This window comes from Saimiri boliviensis, chromosome 2 (genome assembly GCF_048565385.1).
Source record: "Saimiri boliviensis isolate mSaiBol1 chromosome 2, mSaiBol1.pri, whole genome shotgun sequence".
NCBI lineage: Eukaryota > Metazoa > Chordata > Mammalia > Primates > Cebidae > Saimiri > Saimiri boliviensis.
Window position 1 is genome coordinate 16480340 of NC_133450.1, and position 19924 is coordinate 16500263.

At 36.6% G+C, this 19924-nt stretch overlaps 1 long non-coding RNA gene across 1 annotated transcript; it reads right to left on the reverse strand.

Annotated features, from left to right (window-relative positions):
- Positions 1–10062: 10062 nt before the first annotated feature.
- Positions 10063–16794, reverse strand: LOC141582559 (uncharacterized). The gene is made up of 3 exons (XR_012515432.1): positions 16604–16794; positions 10731–10890; positions 10063–10266 (listed from the first exon to the last, which is right to left on the reverse strand). It is a non-coding gene; the product is annotated as an uncharacterized LOC141582559 (long non-coding RNA).
- Positions 16795–19924: the final 3130 nt, after the last annotated feature.

Below are 19924 nucleotides of genomic sequence, written 5' to 3' on the forward strand. Positions count from 1 at the left end.
CTGGGATTACAGGTGTAAACCGTGGTGTCCAGTAATATTCCATTATTTCTTGGTTATCTATCTCCCCTCTATTTCCTCTGTTTTCTCTTCTTAAACTTGTATTGAATGGAAATTGGTCTTCTGTATCCCAGTCTTTTCTGTCATGTTATCTTTCTCTTTGTCTTTTTTCTCCATGTCCTGATTTTTTTCTTTTCTCTTCATTTTAAATTTCACCAGTGAAAGATCGTTAGCCCTGTTTGCTCCTTTTTCATATCAACCTGTTTCATGGATGTAGCATCTTCAAAACTCTCTCTTTGAATATGAATAAAACATACCCAGACTTATTTTCACTGAGGCAAGCCATTCAGTTTCTTAGTTTTTAAAACAAATCCAACCTTTCTTTTTGTGATGCTGTTTTTTTTTTTTTAGAAATTCAACTATCTGTTAATATTTAGTTAATTATTTATATTTATCATTGAAGACCTTGGTTGATTTCATAGAGAAGTGTTCCCTCTGCCACATCATGAGGCAAGACTTTGGGTCTCTTGAGTGGAGAGTATGAAGACAGCCTGCCAATCAAACTTAAGACAAGGATAGACCTAAGGAACCCTACTATGCAACTGTAACCTTATCCCCTCTAAGGGATATATATAAAATATATATATTTCTATGGTTTGAATGTATGGCCCCAAAGCACATGTTGAACACTTAATTCCCAATGCAGTGGTACTGAGGTGTGGGTCCTGCTCTCATGAATGGACTAATGTCATTATTATGGGAGTGAGTATCTGATGAGGTGAATTCATCACCCCCCCCACCTCTCTCACATGCTCTTGCCCTTCTGCCTTCTGCCATGGGATGATACAGCAAGAAGACCCTTGCCAGATGCTGGCCCCTTGACCTTGGACTTCTTAGTCTTAAGAGCTATAGGAAATAAACTTCTGTTCTTTATAAATTACCCAGTAATTTATAGGTATTCTGTTATAGCAACGAAAAATGGACTAAGTCATATATTAAATATATTTTCCTTGGGGTAAGACTTTTAGCCATGGCAATATAAAGAGTCCTGTGAATCCATTCTGCAAAATATAAATATGAAACTGAATAAAATTATGAAAAATAACCATTTCAGTGCTCTGAAGATTGACTTGGGCAAACAACAAATTCAAAATTGTTTATTTATGAAAAGCAGCTATAACTTAGAGTAAAAACCAGTGGAATCTTTAGCATAAGTTTTGCTGCCATTGGTTCAGTTTTTACTTGGAGCAGAGGATAAAAACTCATGCTCACTGGCATTATTCACAAAAGCAGCAAGCTTTGTAGAAAACAAATGGGGACAATACACAGCTCTGTTAACCTGAGGTTGCAGACTATCTGAAGGAAAAAAACAAATCAGACAGAAATTTAACAGTGATTCAGGAGCTAAGAAACCCAGAAGGGCTAGATAAGCTCTCCACACACTCCTGGTTGATGGGAAACTGCAGGCATAATCAGGGAAGACCTGAGGACTCACGTTACCTACTTTATAGACCTATTATAAGATCACTCTAATACTGTGGTATTGGAGAAAACATAGATACACAGACCAATGAAACACAGTAGGGAGCCCAGAGATTGTGCCATGCATACACAGTGCATTGATTTTCAACAAAGATGTAAATAAATTCTAATAAATAAATGATAGTATTTTCAACAAATGGTGCTGCAGCAACTAGATTTTCATATGCAAAATCACAAACCTTTATCTATAAATCACACCCAATGAAATTAACACAATATGAAATATGAATCTAAATGATGAGATCTACCACTATAGAATGTCTAGAAGAAAACATAACAGAAAATGTTTTTGAGCTTTGCTTAGACAGTAATTTGTAGGACACGAAAAGCACAATTCCTAAAATAAAATTTGGTAGGTATGGCTTCTTCACTGTGATTACTAATGTTAGGGGTCAACTTGTCTGAATTAAGGAATACCTGGAGAGTTGGCAAAGCATTATTTCTAGCTGTGTCTCTGAGAGTACTTCCAGAGGAGACTGGCCTGTGAATGGTGGCCTGAGTGGGAAAGATCTGCCCTCAAAATAAGCAGGCACCATCCAATCAGCTGGCATCCTGGAAGGAACAAAACAGCAGAGGAAAGGTGAATTCACTCTTTCTCCTGGACTTGGGACAACCTTCTCTTGCACTTGGACATCTATGCTCTAAGCTCTGTGGCCTTTGGACTCTGTGACTTATATTACCAGCCTCCTGGATTCTCAGGCTTTCAGCCTTGGACTAAGAGTGTCATCATCAGCTTCTTCGGTTCTGAGGCTTTTGGACTTCAACTAAGCCATATTATTGACATTCCAGGGTCTCTAGCTTGCAGACAGTTATCAAGGAACTTCTCAGCCTCCATAATCATGTGAGTCAGTTCCCTTAACAAATCTTATCTATTTATCTATATATCTATATTATCTATCTATCATATCTAATCTGTCTATATCTATATCATATCTATCATCTATCATATGTATCTATCATCTTATATCTATCTATCATATCATATCTATCTATCTATCTATCTATCTATCTATCTATCTGGTTTGGCTCTGTGTCATCACCAAATCTCACCTCCAATTGTAATCCCCATGTGTTGCGGGAGAGACCTGGTGGGAGGCGATTGCATCATGGAAGCAGATTTTCTCTTTCTGGTTCTTGTGATAGTGAGTTCTCATGAGATCTGGTTGTTTGATAAGTGTCTGATGCTTCCCTCTTCCTGCTCACTCCATCCTTCCCCCATGTGAGACATGTCAGGCTTCCCCCTTGGCCTTTCACCATAATTGTAAGTTTCCTGAGGCCTCCCCAGCCATGCAGAACTGAGAGTCAATTAAACCTCCTTTCTTTATAAATTATTCAGTCTCAGGTAGTATCTTTATAGCAGCATGAAAATAGACTACTATGCTGATCTTACTGGTTTCTGACTCTCTGGAGAACTCTGACTAACAAGTCACCAAAATTAAAACATTTTATCTTCAAAAGATTCTATTAATAATATAAAAAGATAAGCTACAGATGGGAGAAAATATTTGAACATTATATATCTGAAAAATAATTTGTATTTGGAATATATAAAGAACTCTTACAACTCACTAATAGGAAGACAAATTACTCAATTAAAAATTGAGTAATATATGTGAATATACACTTCACAAAAGATGATGTAAAGATTAAAGATATATGAATTGCTACACACAAAGAAAGATGCTCATCATTAGTAGGTGGAGCAATGCAAATTAAAACTACTATGTGAATCATCAGTATACTCTCTAGAGCTGATAGGAAGATTCCTTTTGAAAGACTGTAAACATCATGTTTTGGTATCTATTTGAAAAAATTGGAACTCTTATACATTGCTGCTGGGAATATAGATATACAATCAGTTTGGATAACATTTTGGCAGTTTTTAGAAAAGTTAAATACGTTATTTACCATAAAATGCAACAATTCAACTTCTAGATACTTACCTAGAAAATAACAAAAACATGTTCTCACAAAGACTGGTATGTGTGAGTGTTCCTAGCAGTATTATTAATAATAGATTTAAACTGCAAACAATCTAAGAGTCTGTCAATGAATTAACAAAATGCGGTTTATTTACACAATGAAATACTATTCAGCAATTAAAGAAATTAGGTACTGATGCACAAGATATTATGAATGAATTTAAAAATGTTATGCTAATGAAGGAAGCCAAACATAATAGACCATATATCATATGATTTAAATTATGAAAAACAGCTAGAAAAAGGAGACAGCTAAAAAGACAGTAGGCATTATCAGTGATTTTCTGGAGTTAAGAGAGGAAATAGAAGTTGACCAAAACCAGGCCCAAGGAAATTTTGGGGAATTACGACAACATTTTCAGACTGAATTTTGCTGATGGTTGCAAAACTGTGTGCATTTATTAAAAGAGAACTCCTTATATTGGGTAAAATTCATGTCATGTAAACTATACATTAATAAAGCCCTTATATGAAGAGAAAATTATTTTTCTGTTCCAACCTGGAGCAAAGGCTTTTATTACGTTTTTGTTGTTGTTGCTGTTGTTTTAATGTGGAGCTAGGGTATGGGGAATCACATTGAGGAAACTTTGCTGAACACCATTTCCAACAGAGTTTCAGTAAATTGATTTGAAAACATCCTAGTCAGTTTATTAATACACCAAGTATTCATTTAGTGGAACACAACCAACATGCCAACTTTTTCATCTGGTGATGGCAAATTTAACAGTAGAAAAATAATGGAAGAAAATTGCCTTAAATGATACGTCACTGAAAGACACATATGTATATGAGGAGGAAGGAACACATAGTTTGGCAAAAGAGGATGCTGATGTTCTTGATTTCTGGTTCAAGCCGGCATTAGATCCTAATAGTGAGATGTGCTTGTGGATAACTAGTCTTAAATCTTAAATGACTTTCTGTAAGAACAACAGATTATCTTTCATTAGAATTTCTGTTGACCAATTCTTTTTGGTTGAATCATCCTTATTGTAACATCTTCTTTCATATTCTTCTAGAACAAAAGTTTCAGATTCCTGAAATGGTACATGTCTCTTCATTAACTTCCTCTTTGTCCCCTAAATCTGGCCCTATTGTTCCTGTGCTTAAGACACATTTTAGAATTTACTTCTTATTTCTTTTTTCATGAATTCTTATCACTGTTGTACTCTTTCATGCAACAGTTACAGGGATAATTATGTAATATTTTATTTGCAGAATAATAGCTCTTCCAATATTATGTACACAGCAATACAGCTTGTGCCTCCACTAAATCTTACACTATAGAAATTCTATAATTGTGTCTGTAACATAGATGGTGATTATCAGCAGGTAAGTTATTCATTATTTATCTATATATTCACATTTTGAAGAATAGCGATGTCAATTTCATTGGAAGAAAGACTCCTTTGATTTTGAAACAGGAAAATGTCTTTCCTCAGGATCCTTTTGATTAATTTATTTCTTACATTCACTCCCTATGGGTTGCTGACCCCTGTTTCCTTCACATAAATAAACTGTGTTAAGGTCTCTTTGTTATAAGAGATAAAATTGATTACTTTATTATTACCCTGCTTTGCTAGTTTAAAATATTACAGCCTAGTGAATTGCTGTTATCTTATTAATTATGAATTAATTTGTGGTGGTTGAATGGATTCACTGTTTTTCTTTAATTAATTGTTTTTAGATGTGTTGCTAGAGGAGTCTTTTGTAATAATGATGTGGGCTAATGACACAGCCTTTCATTTTTGGATACCAGGTCCTGTATTAGACAAGGGCCATAAATAATGTGAATCACATTTTGATTTAGTTGCCACTCATATGACCTGATATTCATCAGTTGACTCACCATGAAGAAAAAGTTAAAGGAAGTTTCTTGAGATCTGCCTGTGGAAGGGTTACGTGAAATGCTCTGTGTCTTTAGTGGGCTCTGATCTCTAAGTTATTCCTGTTATCTGACTGTCCACAGACTCTTTTGTGATGAAATCCTGGCTCCATTTTGTACTAGGTGCTTATAATCTGCATGATCTTATACAAGTTACTTCAACTTCAAGGCTTGAGTTTGTTCATCCCTAAGTTAGGGAAACTAATTACAATTATTTAAAAGAGTTGGTGTTTTCATCTGTTCTTGCTGCTATAAAAATACTAGAGACTGGATAATTTACTAGTTAAAATTTATTCTTTACAGTTATGGAGTCTAGGAAGTCCAAGATCAAGATTCAGGCAGGTTCAGCGTCTCATGAGGGATTGGTCTCTGCTTCCAAAATTTCACTTGAATGCTGTGTCCTCTGGAGGGGACAAATGCTGTATCCTCACATGTCAGAGGGATGGAAAGGCAAAGAGGGGCTAGCCAGTTGCTTCTAGCCCTTTTATTAAGTTGATAATCTGTATTAAAGGAGCCTTCATGACTTAATCACCTTGTAAAGGCCCTACCTTTTAATATTATCACACTGGCAATTAAATTTCAGCCTATGAAATTTTGGGGGCATTCAGATCATAGCAGGTGGCAATAGGATTGAATGAAATTACAAAGTGAATAAAGCAGTAATTGAAGCATACTTAAATGCTCACAAGAGGTTAGTTGTGTTATTACTGTCCTTGTTTTTATGGTTATCTAGCAACCATTTTAGAACCCCCTGTCCTACCCTTCACTTCTTCCCTCTTTCTCCATTTTATTTTTCTGTGAGTCTGGGATTCTTTTACCTGGATCTAAAAACACCAAAGATGAATTCATAATAATTTGTTACAAAACAGCATATTTATGCTGTTTACATGAGCTTTTTAAAATGTGAAAGGTACTTTTTTCCACTTGTTTGACTTTTGCATGATTCAGATTCCATGTCAACATGCCTAAAAATTGATAGTTTGGTTAAATTTTTTATTCATGCACTAAGCATTTTTTTTTTTTTTTGAGACAGAGTCTCGCTTTGTTGCCCAGGCTGCAGTGCAGTGGTGTAATCTTGGCTCACTGCAAACTCTGCCTCTCAGGTTCAAGGGATTCTCCTGCCTCAGTCTCCCGAGTAGCTGGGATTACAGGTGCTCGCCAGCATGCCGGGCTAATTTTTGTATTTTTTAAGTAGAGAGAGGGTTTCACCATGTTGACCAGGTTGGTCTCGAACTCCTGACCTCAGGTGATCTTCCCAGCTCAGCCTGCCAAAGTGCTGGGATTACAGGCGTGGGCCACGACACCCAGCCGCATTAAGCATTTTTGAAAGTATGTTTTGTAAATATTATCCTTACTTTTTTACTCTGGGTATATGTAGCCCTAAGTTGTATAATTTCAAAAGGCCTGCTTGACTATATGTTAGCTCCATTCATGTCTCCATGTATTTAACCAATAATTCTTGAGCACCTGCTCTGTGTTAAGCATTCTTCCAAATACTGAGTTATAGCTTAAATTGACCACTACATTTAAAATGAAGGCCACTGGTAATCTTGATAGTTGATAGCCTGATTGGAATATGATTAAGAGGAAACAGGAGTAGAAAAATTGAAGAAATCAAGTATAGATCATTCTTTTCGGGAGGTTTTTAGAGAAGAAGAATAAAATAAATTGGGAGGTAGATTAAAGATATTTTAGTTAGAGGAGGGTATTATTATTTTTTAGATGGGAAAATGATGGTTTGCATATATGCTAATGAAAATAGTCTGCTAAGGTAGGGAAAGGCTGTGATATAGGAAAGAGAAGGAGCAGTTGCTGGAGAAGGATCCTGAGTAAGTAGAGGAGACAGAGCCTGTGCCCAAAAGGAAGGCTGGCCTTTGATAGGTTTTTGATAGAAGGAGAGAGTCACATACTGGTCACCAAGATTCATTATTAAGTAAGTGCTCAGTCACACTTCCCTCTAACTAATGGGGCTGTCACAAAACTGCTTTCCACATAATAAATACTTGATACCTGCTCTCATCTACAGTTTCTTCTTCCTTTACACTGTCTTGCTTTCTTTCTTCTTCCTTTACACGGTCTTGCTTTCTGTCAGCAAGGACTCATCTCTATCTTTGCATTTAGCACAAAGTCTTACAATTATGTTTGTATATCTATGTCTGCCATTAGAATGTCAGCATCTTGGGCTTATAGCGCCTGACGTCTGCAAGACTAACAGTAGAATTCTCAACCTAATATTTTTCTCCAGCTGGTGAGAAGCTATTTCTAATTTCTCCAGTGAAATCAATGATTGGTTTACCATTTTCTGCTTTCAGTTCATCCTAATTCATCCCTTTCAGTTCAAAGTTTTGTATTTTGTGTAAAGTTAACCTATAAAATACATGTAGTTTCTTCAGGATATATGTGTGTGTGTGTTTGTGAATTCATGTATATTTGTGGGTATATAATTTTTTTAACTAGAAATGCTTCTGAAGGAGTGTAAGTACACTAATTTGTGGGAAATTGTGTGAAGACTGACATTCAACAGTTCACTTTCAAGCGCATGCATTGAGTTAGATGCCTGTGCACATCTGACTTAACCAGGGAGGAGGTACTGATCCTTCTGTCAGTTTGGGTGGAAGAATGTCTCAAGGATGGGCACACAGTAAGACAGAAGGTTGCTCTTTCCCCTTTAGTTATGGTAAAAGAAGTTTTAATTGCTTTAATTAATACCCTGGGTTTCTTTGAGATTCCCTTGCTCCTCTGCACAGTCAGGATAACATCTCAGCCTCTCTTGAATCAGTTCCAGGAGAATTGAGGGACATTTACTTTATTCGCATGAAATCGCCTTTGATTTCTCCTTATGTAAAAGCTGCTTATCATGGTTACCACCTTGGCTCTGCCAGTTGCGCTGAACTAATTTCTCATTCCTCTTACCAGAGTGATGTTTTATTTAAATAAACCTTGTGAATAACTCTTGGTTTTGGGGTAGGGCAAAGAGTTGAATTATAGGGCAAAATGCACAAAAATTACTCTCACTCACTGTAGGCTTTTGGTGAGCTTTGAGTTTTCTCATTTTCTGGATGATCCTAGATTGGATCTGAAATGAGAAACGGTAGGGCAAAAGATGAATTTGAAATGAAAAGTCTATTGAAAATATTATGAATCAATGTCAATTTTCTGATGTTGAAAATTATACTCTATGTTGTTAACATTTGGGGAAACCTGGAGAAAAACATAAGGTAAGGCTTTACACTACGCATGTGACTGTTTTGTAAGCCTGAAGTTTTTCCAAAATAAATCGTTTTTTAAAAATTTTCTTACCAGATCTATTTAAATTTATCCAAGCTGGGCACAGTGGCTCATACTTGCATCTCAGCACTTTCGTCTGATCATTTGAGGTCAGGAGTTCAAGACCAGACTGGCCCATATGGCGAAACCCTATCTCTATTAAAAATATACAAATCAGCTGGGCCTGGTGATGTACGCCTGTAGTCCCAGCTCCTCAGGAGGCTGAGGCAGGAGAATTGCTTGAACCAGAGTCAGAGGTTGCAGTGATCCAAGATTGTACCACTGTCCTCCAGCTTCAGTGACAGAGCAAGACTCCATCTCAATAAAATAAAAAATAAAATTTAAGAATTCATCCAACTCTGAAAGAGGAGTGTCTCAAGAAAGCTAAGTCTAATCCTACATACTCTTGGTGACTATATAAAAAATAGGAGGCTATATTTGGGGGGAAATGGGAAGTCTATTAGAAATGATAGATTTAAGAGCAGAGTCATTGGAATTGCTAGGAATAGTGACCTTAAGGAAGGCCTTGAAAATACTCAGAGAAATTGCCAAAGTAATAAACATGGTCACATTTGACATGCTGTCATGTGACAGAGGGGTTTGATTTCTCTCTATAAACTTAATGGGTAAATTAGAGTCAATGGTTAGAAGACATAAAAGATAGGCTTGAGGTTATATAGAAGAAATTCCTGACAATTAGACTTATCCAGAAGTGGACCTTATAACACAGGTTTATTGCTATTGCTTGAGAGTAAAACCAGAGACCAAGTGACTTTTGAGTTTTAATGTTGTAGAAGGGGGATCCTGAATTGGGTAGGAAGCAATAAAGAAACAAGCTTTTTCAACTCTGACTGCCTATGATTTTGTTTCTTGACAAATTAGCGATGCTTCAAACTGTATAACTTATTGTATTAATACTATTACTAGCCTCATATTGTGTATTAATACCACTACTAGCACTAATTAATACTGCAAATTAATATTCATTCTAGCACTAATATTGTTATGTGTATATATTTGTGTGTGCATGTGTGTGTATGTGTTTTCTCTCTAAGGTATAGGGTGTTTGAAAAGTTTGCCATAAGATGATAATTTTTATGGAATATATATGTGGATAATATTAGATGCTGCACAGTACCTATTAAATGTGATTTATTTGTCTGTAGGACAGTAGCCGGGGACTGCTCTGAATATATCTACAGGGTGCAGGTTTGAAATTAATGTGCTAGAGTACTTTAATGTAGGGAGCATGCTGGCTGGGTTTGCTGATGGTTGGTACAGCCAAAGGCTCTTACCTTGATGGATGGTTGTTTCCTTCTTGATCAATGCATGAATCATCTCTCCTAGGTCAACAAAGAGAGAAAACAGTAGGTGGTCTTGCCTACTGCTGGATTAAGTTCAAAGCCTGGAGAGAACTTTGCATTTGTAGGGCAGATACAAGAAAATGTGTTTATTTGAATCCTTGGCACATTATTCTTTTTCAAGTTCACATTGCTCATGCTGGATGAAAAAGGACCAGCATTCTCTCTTTCTTTCCTCATTGGAGTGGCTTAGATGAGATCATGAAAAACATCCTTAGACGTATGTCTGGGTTTTCTGCAAGAAATAACACTTGATTTATAAAAGAATCATATTATCAGGTTGTAACTATTATATCAAAGCAAACTCTTGAAAACGTCTCCATGTCATTGGCTATCACTTTTCTTTAGGAAATCAAATAATATCCAAGGTTCTAATGCAATAGTGCAAATGGTCAGTCTTGTTTCAATCTCTAGAATGAAGGAAGTGAATTTTCTACTCCATGGAAGAGGCACAAATGGTATCCTAACAGCCCTTATATTATAGGTGGACATGCAAAGACAGTTTAAGAGATAATTAAGTGTGGTTACTAAAAGGCTTTGGGGATTCAGATATTAGTTTTAAGACATTGTTAGAAATATCTAGATGAAGTAAAAACAAAAAGAAATCCTACAGTATAAATTGTTACTGACTAAAATTCTGCAAACCAAAATATAGGTAATAGAATGAATAAAAGAGGCCTTTTCATGGAAATAACTGACCATACTTAAAATGAGGCTTGGAATCAGGTAGACTTTGCTGGAATTCAGACTCTTTTGCTTATCAATTTTGTAATCCTGGAAAAACGGCTTGTTTTTCCTGAGTCGTCTTTTTTGTTGTTGTTAATTTGCAAAGTACGTCAATATTTTCTATTTCAATGGCCTGTTATGAGAAATAGAATAATCTTGAGTACCTAGCATCTATATAGTACAAAATAGACACTCAGTAAAATTTTCATTAAAAACAAATTGTATCTGCTAAACACTAGTCTCGATTAGGATAAGAGCTCTGTATATACCTACCGCTCTTGATACTCCATGAATCTAGCACTGTGTCTTGTAGTAACTAATCATTAAGTATTTATGTACTTATTTATTTGAATAATTTTTGTTCTTATTTTCTTGGGATTATAACTGAAGTGTGATAGTTGTTGGTAAGGATATTATTGAAAGAGATGGAGGAGAGGCGAGGTGTGATCCTTCTATGCCTTGGGTTTAGCTTCTTGATCTTTTCTGTCTGTTACTTCAAAGACTGTTTTCTTCTAAGAAAGGAATACATATCACATTGGAAATGCAAATGTAATCATCCTTTTAGAACTGGAAAAATTCAACCAGTTCTGCATTTGTAGCAAAACTCTGAAGCTTTAGCTGGAAGAGGAAGGCTGGGGTACTGGTGGTCAGAAGGTATCAGGACAGATAAAACAGACAGACTTGTAAAAGTTACAGTATTCTGGTTTCTTTCCTACGTACAATAATATCGACTGCCTTGAAAATCCTTTGCAAGGTGATGCTGGAATCAAGTCCTTCTGGATAGAGATCCCTTAAATGTCAGATGAAGGCAGCTGTTTCTGGCACTATTGAAACTTCGTATTCCTTCAAGATTTAGAAACTGTCTCCATCTTCACATTAATCAGAGAAGAGATGACATTACCTTTTCCCAGATGATTTTCAGTCCTTTCCCAGAAGCCTCTTAACCCTTCCATAAATAGCAACGTGTCTGTGTGTGCATTCTACAAACAAATGAGTTGCTTGAGCTCATTTTGTTTCTTAGCAATCACATGAATTTTATCTTATGCATTACAAAAAAATCTTGAGAAGGATTCCATAAGTTTTCTCAATGTGCCAAAGGAGTCCATGGCCCAAGAACAATTAGGAAGCATTGCCTTTCTCACTAGAAAAAGTATAGAAGGACCTTTGGGTCTACTATAATGTATATTAGCAGACTGTGGTAGATGGTGAATTAATGCTCAGGCTTCACTCATGCCTCCTCCTAATTTGCCTTTTTATATGGCAAAAACCTGGAATGCCATGAATATATATTGCCCAGACTTTCAGGACAACACTTGGAAGTCTAAGTGCCATGTTAGGCAGACCAATTAGTTAAGAAAGAGAATCATTATTTTTAAAATTTTTACACTCAGGTCTCTATAGCTAAATTTCCCTGAAGACGACTTTTAATAAAATAAAAAAAATTATACTAAACATTTTTTTTTGCTTCCCTGCCATTTTTCCGTGTTCTTTTATTTTTTTCCTTCCCAATCCACCTGAGATCCCTGAATCACTTCTGATCTTTTATTTCTTTGTGTAATGAAAAAAGCAAATTGTATTTCACATTTAATAGAAAGGGTGATTCTGTATCAGTGCCTCCAAATCCTTCTCTGAATACTCCCTAAATGTAGCTGACTACCCTTTAATGTTAATGGCCATACAAAATGTATGGACAGACCATACCATTTAAAAGAAATGTTTCTCCAACCATGGTTGGCAGCTCACTTCCAAGATGGAATACCAAGAAAAAAAAAATCTTGCAATTGGTGAACATTTTGGAAACAGGGAATGAACAGGGACCTATTGTCTGGTGTTAACTCTATAGGTCTATAGAGGCTTAATTATTCAGTGTGGCTATTTGGAAAGTCACACCTTATATAAAATGCTAATGAAACTAAACAGTGGATGTAGTGGCAAGAGAATTTGTTGAGATCATGCTGTACATCAGAAGCCATGAATTTTGAAGTCAGAACAATTTGGCTTGAATTCCTAACTGTGTGATCTGTTAGGTGGTATCTATGAGCCTCACTACTCTCTTCTAGAAAACAGGAATACTTACATATAACTACCACCTCAGGCAATAGTTCCAGTGGGCAAACTGAAAGATAAATGTAAACTCCCATAGTGCCATGTGTGTGCCTCTTACTTATCATGATTTGGAAGACAATATCTGTCTTTGAAACTTGTCTTCATCATTGGTTATCTGTAAAAGTTAGGAAAAATCACTTACATTTTAAGTTTTTTTTTTTTTTTTTTTTTTTGTGGAAGGAGGTACTAAGATGCAGAGGACTGAATTAATCATCTTTCTCAGCTCATTGGACACTATTGTCATCGATGCATACAAAGTTCTTCTTGTTATATTTACTCATTTCATTTTTATTTCCATTGTTCAGCCCCATTACTTCAGTTTTAAAAACGTTTTTGATATGTATTATTTTACTTATATCTGTTCTTGTAAAACATATTATTGCTTTGTTTGCATATAACTTTAATTTACATAAATTATATTCAATAGATCTCACTTTTTAAAATATTTTCGACTCAATATTATGTTTTAATAGATCTGTGTTGTGTGTGTAGAAAGCTACTTTTTATTCTGTTGTGTGGCACCACTGTATTTTATCTCTCCATTCCTCCAGTGATGAACGTCTGGATTGCCTTGAACTCCTTCACTGGACTGGCACAAGTTAGAGAACTGGACATTTCCAAATGATAGGGATTTAGAACTCTGCTGGCGGGAGAATAGAGGAGCACACTCACTCTGAAAAGCAGTGTGTGTGCATGCACCTGTGCACACAGGCGCCAGCAGAGAGAGAGAGAGAAGTATAGATGACAGGAAGTCCAGAGATGCACGTGTATGCATGCATACATACATATCTTATGAACTAGCAGTTATTCTACTGGAAGTCTGGTTGATTTAGGTTCATAGTATTCCAGCCTTTGTAGTATAGAAAGGCAAATTAGGAGGGGATGTGAATTCATGCTGATTATCAATTCACCATCTACCACAGTCTGGCAATATGTATTATAGTAGACCCAAAGGTCCTTCTATGTTTATTTTGGTGATAAAGGCAAGGTTTTCTAATTTTTCATGGGCATGGACTGCTTTGGCAACTTGAGAAAGCCTATGGAACCCTTCTAAAGATTTTTTGAATGCATAAGATGTGGTTCCTAAGAAAACCAATTATATTGAAATTGTCTTAGCACATGCAGTGGCTCACACCTGTAATCACAGCACTTTGGGAGGCCGAGGCAGGTGGATCGGCAGAGGTCAGGGGTTCAAGACCAACCTGACCATTATATAGTGAAACCTTGTCTCTACTAAAAATACAAAAATTAGGTGGTATGCACCTGTAATCCCAGCTACTCGGGAGGCTGAGACAGGAGAATCACTTGAACCCAGGAGGTGGAGGTTGCAGTGAGTCAAGACTGCGCCACTCCATTCCAGCCTGGGTGACAGAGCAAGACTCCATCTCAAAAAATAAAACATATTGTTAAAATTATTGATATGTTCTTATTGATACATTAAATAAAATCCAGTAGCATGTATAATAATTAATTGCTGCAATTTTGAAGGAATTACATGAGTAAAGGCTATTTCAGAATATTTTCAACAACTGCAATGTGATAAGAAAATACCTGTGATTCAATGGTGACACAGTGCAGGTATTGCTCATTCCACCGCAATTTTCCATATTCATAACTGAAGGAAATGTTCTGAATTCCAGTTTTAAGCAAAGTAAATGGTTTGAGCTGTGGTCTTCTTGGGTCACTCTTGACAACACTCATTTGCTCTCCATCCACTGAGGGAGGGTCTCTTCCAGTTAGGAATTGACATTTAAGTTCTAAAAGCGATTCTGCATTGAGAAGTACCAAGATGCCTTCTTCTAACCCTAGAAGTTTGGATGTGGAGAAGCACAAGACTGAGGGTGTCTAACCACCAGATCTGATTCGTCAACATGCCATCCTGGTGGGTGTTTGTCCTGCACCACTGTTTCTCTGCGGGCTGTGGTGGCTGTCAATTCCTGAGGTGATGCTGTCACCAATGACTGTTTCTCCTGAGCATGCGTAGCGGGTGCAGGTTTGGCGAAGAGGCAACAGCAGAACTTAATATTCTTTATTCCCTCCTTCCTCTCCACCTCTGTCCATCTCTGTTCCAGACTACACCGTAACGCTTCCTGTCTTTGTACACATCTTCCAGAGCACAAGAGCTTTCAGACTCTGCTAGAGTTTCTGATAGTTGTGTTTTCCATTGTTTAGATCCTTGTTATCTCTTGCTTCAGGAGTTTCTCCAGTATTTGATTTGGAGAGGAAGCAGACAACAGTTTATATATATATATATATATATATATATATATATATATATATACACACATACATATATATATACTATTATAGTTTGTTATAATAAGTGTGCTTTCTCTATAATGATAAACAACTACATAAAGAGGTACAGAGGACAAGATCTGGAGGGGTTCCAGCCCAGGAACTTCTGTCTTCATGGAGTCAGAGTGGCCCTTCCCAATCTCTGGCTCAAAGATGTGTTTTCCACCCTGGAAGCTCCCTAGCTTGGTTGTTTCTGAGTTTTTATCTCAAGCTTCATTGCATAGACATGAGTGGTTACGTTTGTCATCTTGGCAAAAGTTAGCAATTATAGCAAATACCATCTTTATAGCATTATTTAAAGAATAAAATGAGATACTGCAATATGCTTAGCATAGCTGCTGGCCAATAGTAGGTACACATACTAAATCCTCTACATTATAAAAGCATGTAACAAGTCTAATATGTATCAGTATCCATCACTGACAAAAGTCACATGGCAGAGGTCCTGGCTGTGAGGCAGCAGCTCTCAATCTTGGCTGCATAGCTGAATTACCCAAAAAGCTTGTAAAAGTTCAGATGCTCAGGTCACACTCTAGTCCAGTTAAATCAGAATCTCTCAGAGAGGGACACAAGTATTTGCAATTTTTAAAGTTTCTGAGATGATTCCAATGTGTGGTCAAAGTCAAGAGTCTCTGAATGAACTATTTGACTTGAAAATTGTTCATTTTCAATTATGGCCCTGCAACTCCAGGTGGTCATTGAGAATAATATTCAGGTTTCCATAGAAAGTCACAAAGCTTAATATTTTATAAGCACCCACTTATACATAAACATGTATTTATGATAAACAAGTATTTAAAGGGTTCAGAAGTGAAATGAACTTGAGGAGGAAGAGGAGCGAATATGACTATTATTTCAGACAGAGGATATTTTTTTTCAGTGGTCAGAGAACATATTCACTAACTGTGTAAATCTCTAAAATTAGTAAATGGATCCCTTTGGAAAAGGATTTGTTAACTTGAACTTGACAGACAGAACCCAGTAATCTTCCCGGAGATGATCATGTCATTCATTGTTATAAAGTCTGTGTCTATAGCTGAGTCTGCAGGAGATTTTACATTGAAAAACTTGAGTTCCTGGCTTATATGACTCAGTAGTTCTGGCTTTAAATGATTTGAAATAAGTCGGATTTGGAAGACATTATCCAGAGTTATTATAAACCCTAGTGTTTAAAAGTTGCCTGTCAGCTGGAAGTTATATCTGTATGTTTTTTCCATGTAGGGAGATGTGTGAAAGGGAGAAAGAATTGGCACAAAGCACTCTTCCTCAGGAAGAGCGAGAGTGCAGATGGTCCTGACAGGGGGTAGGAACTATAAGCTAGGGAAGAGATCGTAGCTGAAGACAGATTACAAACTTCCCCTGGAAAATGTTCTCTGAGCAAGAGTTAACAGAAGTTTATGCAGCTACATTGAATGGAAAGAAAGACAACGATGAATACACACCAGATGTCACATCCAGCTTCTTAAGGCAGTATTTTCAAACCCTCGAAATGATCATAGGTGAGCCAATGGAGATCTGGAATTTGGCAGCCTAGTGCTAGTGTGATGTTTATGTTTTCTTTAAGTTTGAATGGTGTCTTCCAGTCGTCTCTTTTCATAACACCGAGCCAGCGACTAAGAGCACTGTTAGCACTCAAATACTAAAAAGAAGAGAACAAGGAAGGATAAAAACAACCCCGATGGCTGCCCTGAAGAAAAACTGTGAAGCAGGTAAGGCGTGGCTGCAGTATCCTCCTCTCTTAAATAACGTCAATATTGAAAGCATCACAGTAACCCATCTGCCCGTGTCGCTGAATCAGTGTGCAATTTGGAACAGACCCTTTCTTTTCCTTCCCTATTCCCAATCAAATTTATCTCATTGTCCTATTCTCTCTGGCTGTGCTCTGTGAAGTGACGGTTAATTTGACAAATGACTCCTTACTAATAGATTGAGTGTTAATGCATTCATTAAAAAATAATAACAAGCATTTATTGGATGCTTTTTATATGTCAGGAAGTGTATTAAAAGTGTTCACATATATTATCTCCAACCAAGTTAACATTTTCATTTTGAAAGGTACCTAATGATTGAATTCAAGAAAATGGCCAAAATGGCAGATCTTTGCACTCCTGTCAGGGAAAAGAAGATGTATTTATTGGCTGGAAAACATGATAGAACTCCTCAAGTCACAGCTGGTGATCTATCATTATTTTACCTGTGGCAAGATATTTATTAGAAGGCATACAAAATATGAGTCAGATGCCCTACATTATAGTATCTTTTATGAACTATAATTTTCAGCCATCAATTAAATTCTGAGCTTTAGTTTTCTCATCAATAAAAGAAATATCATCAGTAGACCCTTATGGATAGTTATAGAGATTAGACCTGATGATCTATTTGTAATTGAAATGATCCTTATATATCTTAGTTACACTGGTGCTTGTTACTAATGAGGCTCAAGCCAGTTTTTAGAACCATAATCCCCAAGGCCAATTTTGTGGTTTTTACTCAGGATATCTATTCAGAACAAGGTTTCAGAAGTCTTTAACCCATCAAGAATATCATCCTGATTTAAGACAGCCATAATAAAATATTTGTTATGCTTATTATGTGTTACAATTTAGTTGATGAATGGATAATAACACCTTGAGGGAGATTACTTTTAATGAAGTACTGTAGTATTTTGTGAACTACTTTAATTTCTTGTTCAGTATGTGTATATTTCTAGGCCATGTGGGTTTCTGATAAATCTTAGTAAACGTTTAAATATATAGACATAATAATTTCCACTTAAGCTTGAAATCATATCAGTATCTCCTAAATTATAAATTGTGTTTGTGTTACCCAAGCACTTTTAAAAGTGATACATCAAATTATTAATATATTTTATTATGCCAGAACTTATATATTTATTCTGGTTTGGCAAGACATAAGAGCAATAGTTTGGTAGAATATGATTCATTTGGGAAATGAATAGAAATAGAAGAATAATTTTTTCTGCCCAGGTGCAGTGGCTCATGCTTGTAATCCCAGCACTTTGGGTGGCTGAGTTTCGTAGATGGTTTGAGCTCATGAGTTTGAGACCACTCTGGGCAAAAATAGAGAAACCCTCTTGCTAGAAAAAAATACAAAAATTAGCTAGGCATGGTGACGTATGCCTGTAGTTCCAGCTATTCAGGAGGCTAAGGTGGGTGAGAGGATAGCTTGAGCCCAATAATAATAATAATTTTTTCCCTTTAATTTCAGGATATTTTGCTGATCTGGTTTGGAAATTTTGCTTATTAATCTGATAGGTCCATGCTATAGGAAGCAAATTCTGCTCCTGATTTTTTTGTTTTAAATTTTAGAGAGTCTTGCTCTGTCACCCAGGCTGGAGTGCAGTAGTGCAATCTCGGCTCACTGCAACCTCCGCCTCCTCAGTTCAAGCGATTCTCCTGCCTCATCCTCCCAAGTAGCTGAGATTACAGGCACCTGCCACCACGCCCAGCTAAATTTTGTATTTTTAGTAGAGATGGGGTTTCACCATGTTGGCCAGGCTGGTCTTGAACTCCTGACCTCAAGTAATCTGCCTACCTCAATAATTTTTTATGGTCACATATGTGAGATAATTAGTTGATATTACCCAATCATTTATTAGTAATGACAGTAAGAGAGGTCTAAATTCTTTTCTATTGTCTATTATTTCCTTGTACTGGCATTGAAAGTGTTCTAAATATGGCAAAATCCATATTCTAGCCTTAGTTTTGATCACTCCCTCCTACTCTCTCTCTCATATCTATGTGTTCTGCATCAGATTAGGAGTCTTGCCAGGCTTCTTTTAGTAGAATAAGATTTCTGAGTGTTGTGTCTGTGTGCTATTTGTCTTTCCATCTACAGTGTTTTCATCAGAACATTTACTATGATCTCTAACTCTGACATTATAATTTCTACATCTTTACTTTTTTTTTTTTCTTTTTCTTTATTATGTTTTTGGGATGGAGTCTTGCTCCGATGCCCAGGCTGGAATGCGGTGGTGCAATTTAGGCTCGCTGAAACCTTCACCTCCCAGATTCAAGCAATTCTCCTGCCTCAGCCTCCTGAGTAGCTGGGATTACAAGCACGTGCCACCACATCCAGCTAATTTTTTAAATTTTTAGTAGAGACGAGGTTTCACTGTGTTAGCCAGGATTATCTCGGTCTCCTAGCCTCATGATCCACCTGCCTTGGCCTCCAAAGTGCTGGGATTACAGATGCGCCCAGCATCTCCATCTTTACCTGTCAAAATGCTACCCAAATTTCAGGATTCTTCTAAAATTCACCTTTTTTTTTCTTAGAGCCAGTGGTGATCTATCCAAATGCTGGTTTCAATAAATATATTTCTTATTTTCATGATAGTTATTGAAGTGATTAGTACTTAATGAAATTTAAAGTCTTTGATAATTTAAATAGTAGCATACATTGGCATGGCCCCCAAACTGTACACTATTGCACTCCCAGGCATCACAGTGAATGCACATAGATGCTACTGGTTACTTTAAATTTTCAAGGGAAAGAATGACAGTTGGCATCTGTCAGTCACTGTACTAACTACAAGCTGCTTGAGGTGTGTTTAAAAACTTTTCTTAGGCAGATTTAATTTAGCAAAGTTTACTTCAACAAAGAAGCAATTCATGAATCCAGCAGTACCTGAACTACGAAAACTACAGAGTGCGCTACTCAGCAACATGGGCAGGCAGTATTTACAGATAGAAAAAGAAGGTGACACACAGAAATAGCCTGATTGGTCACAGGTGGACGTTTGC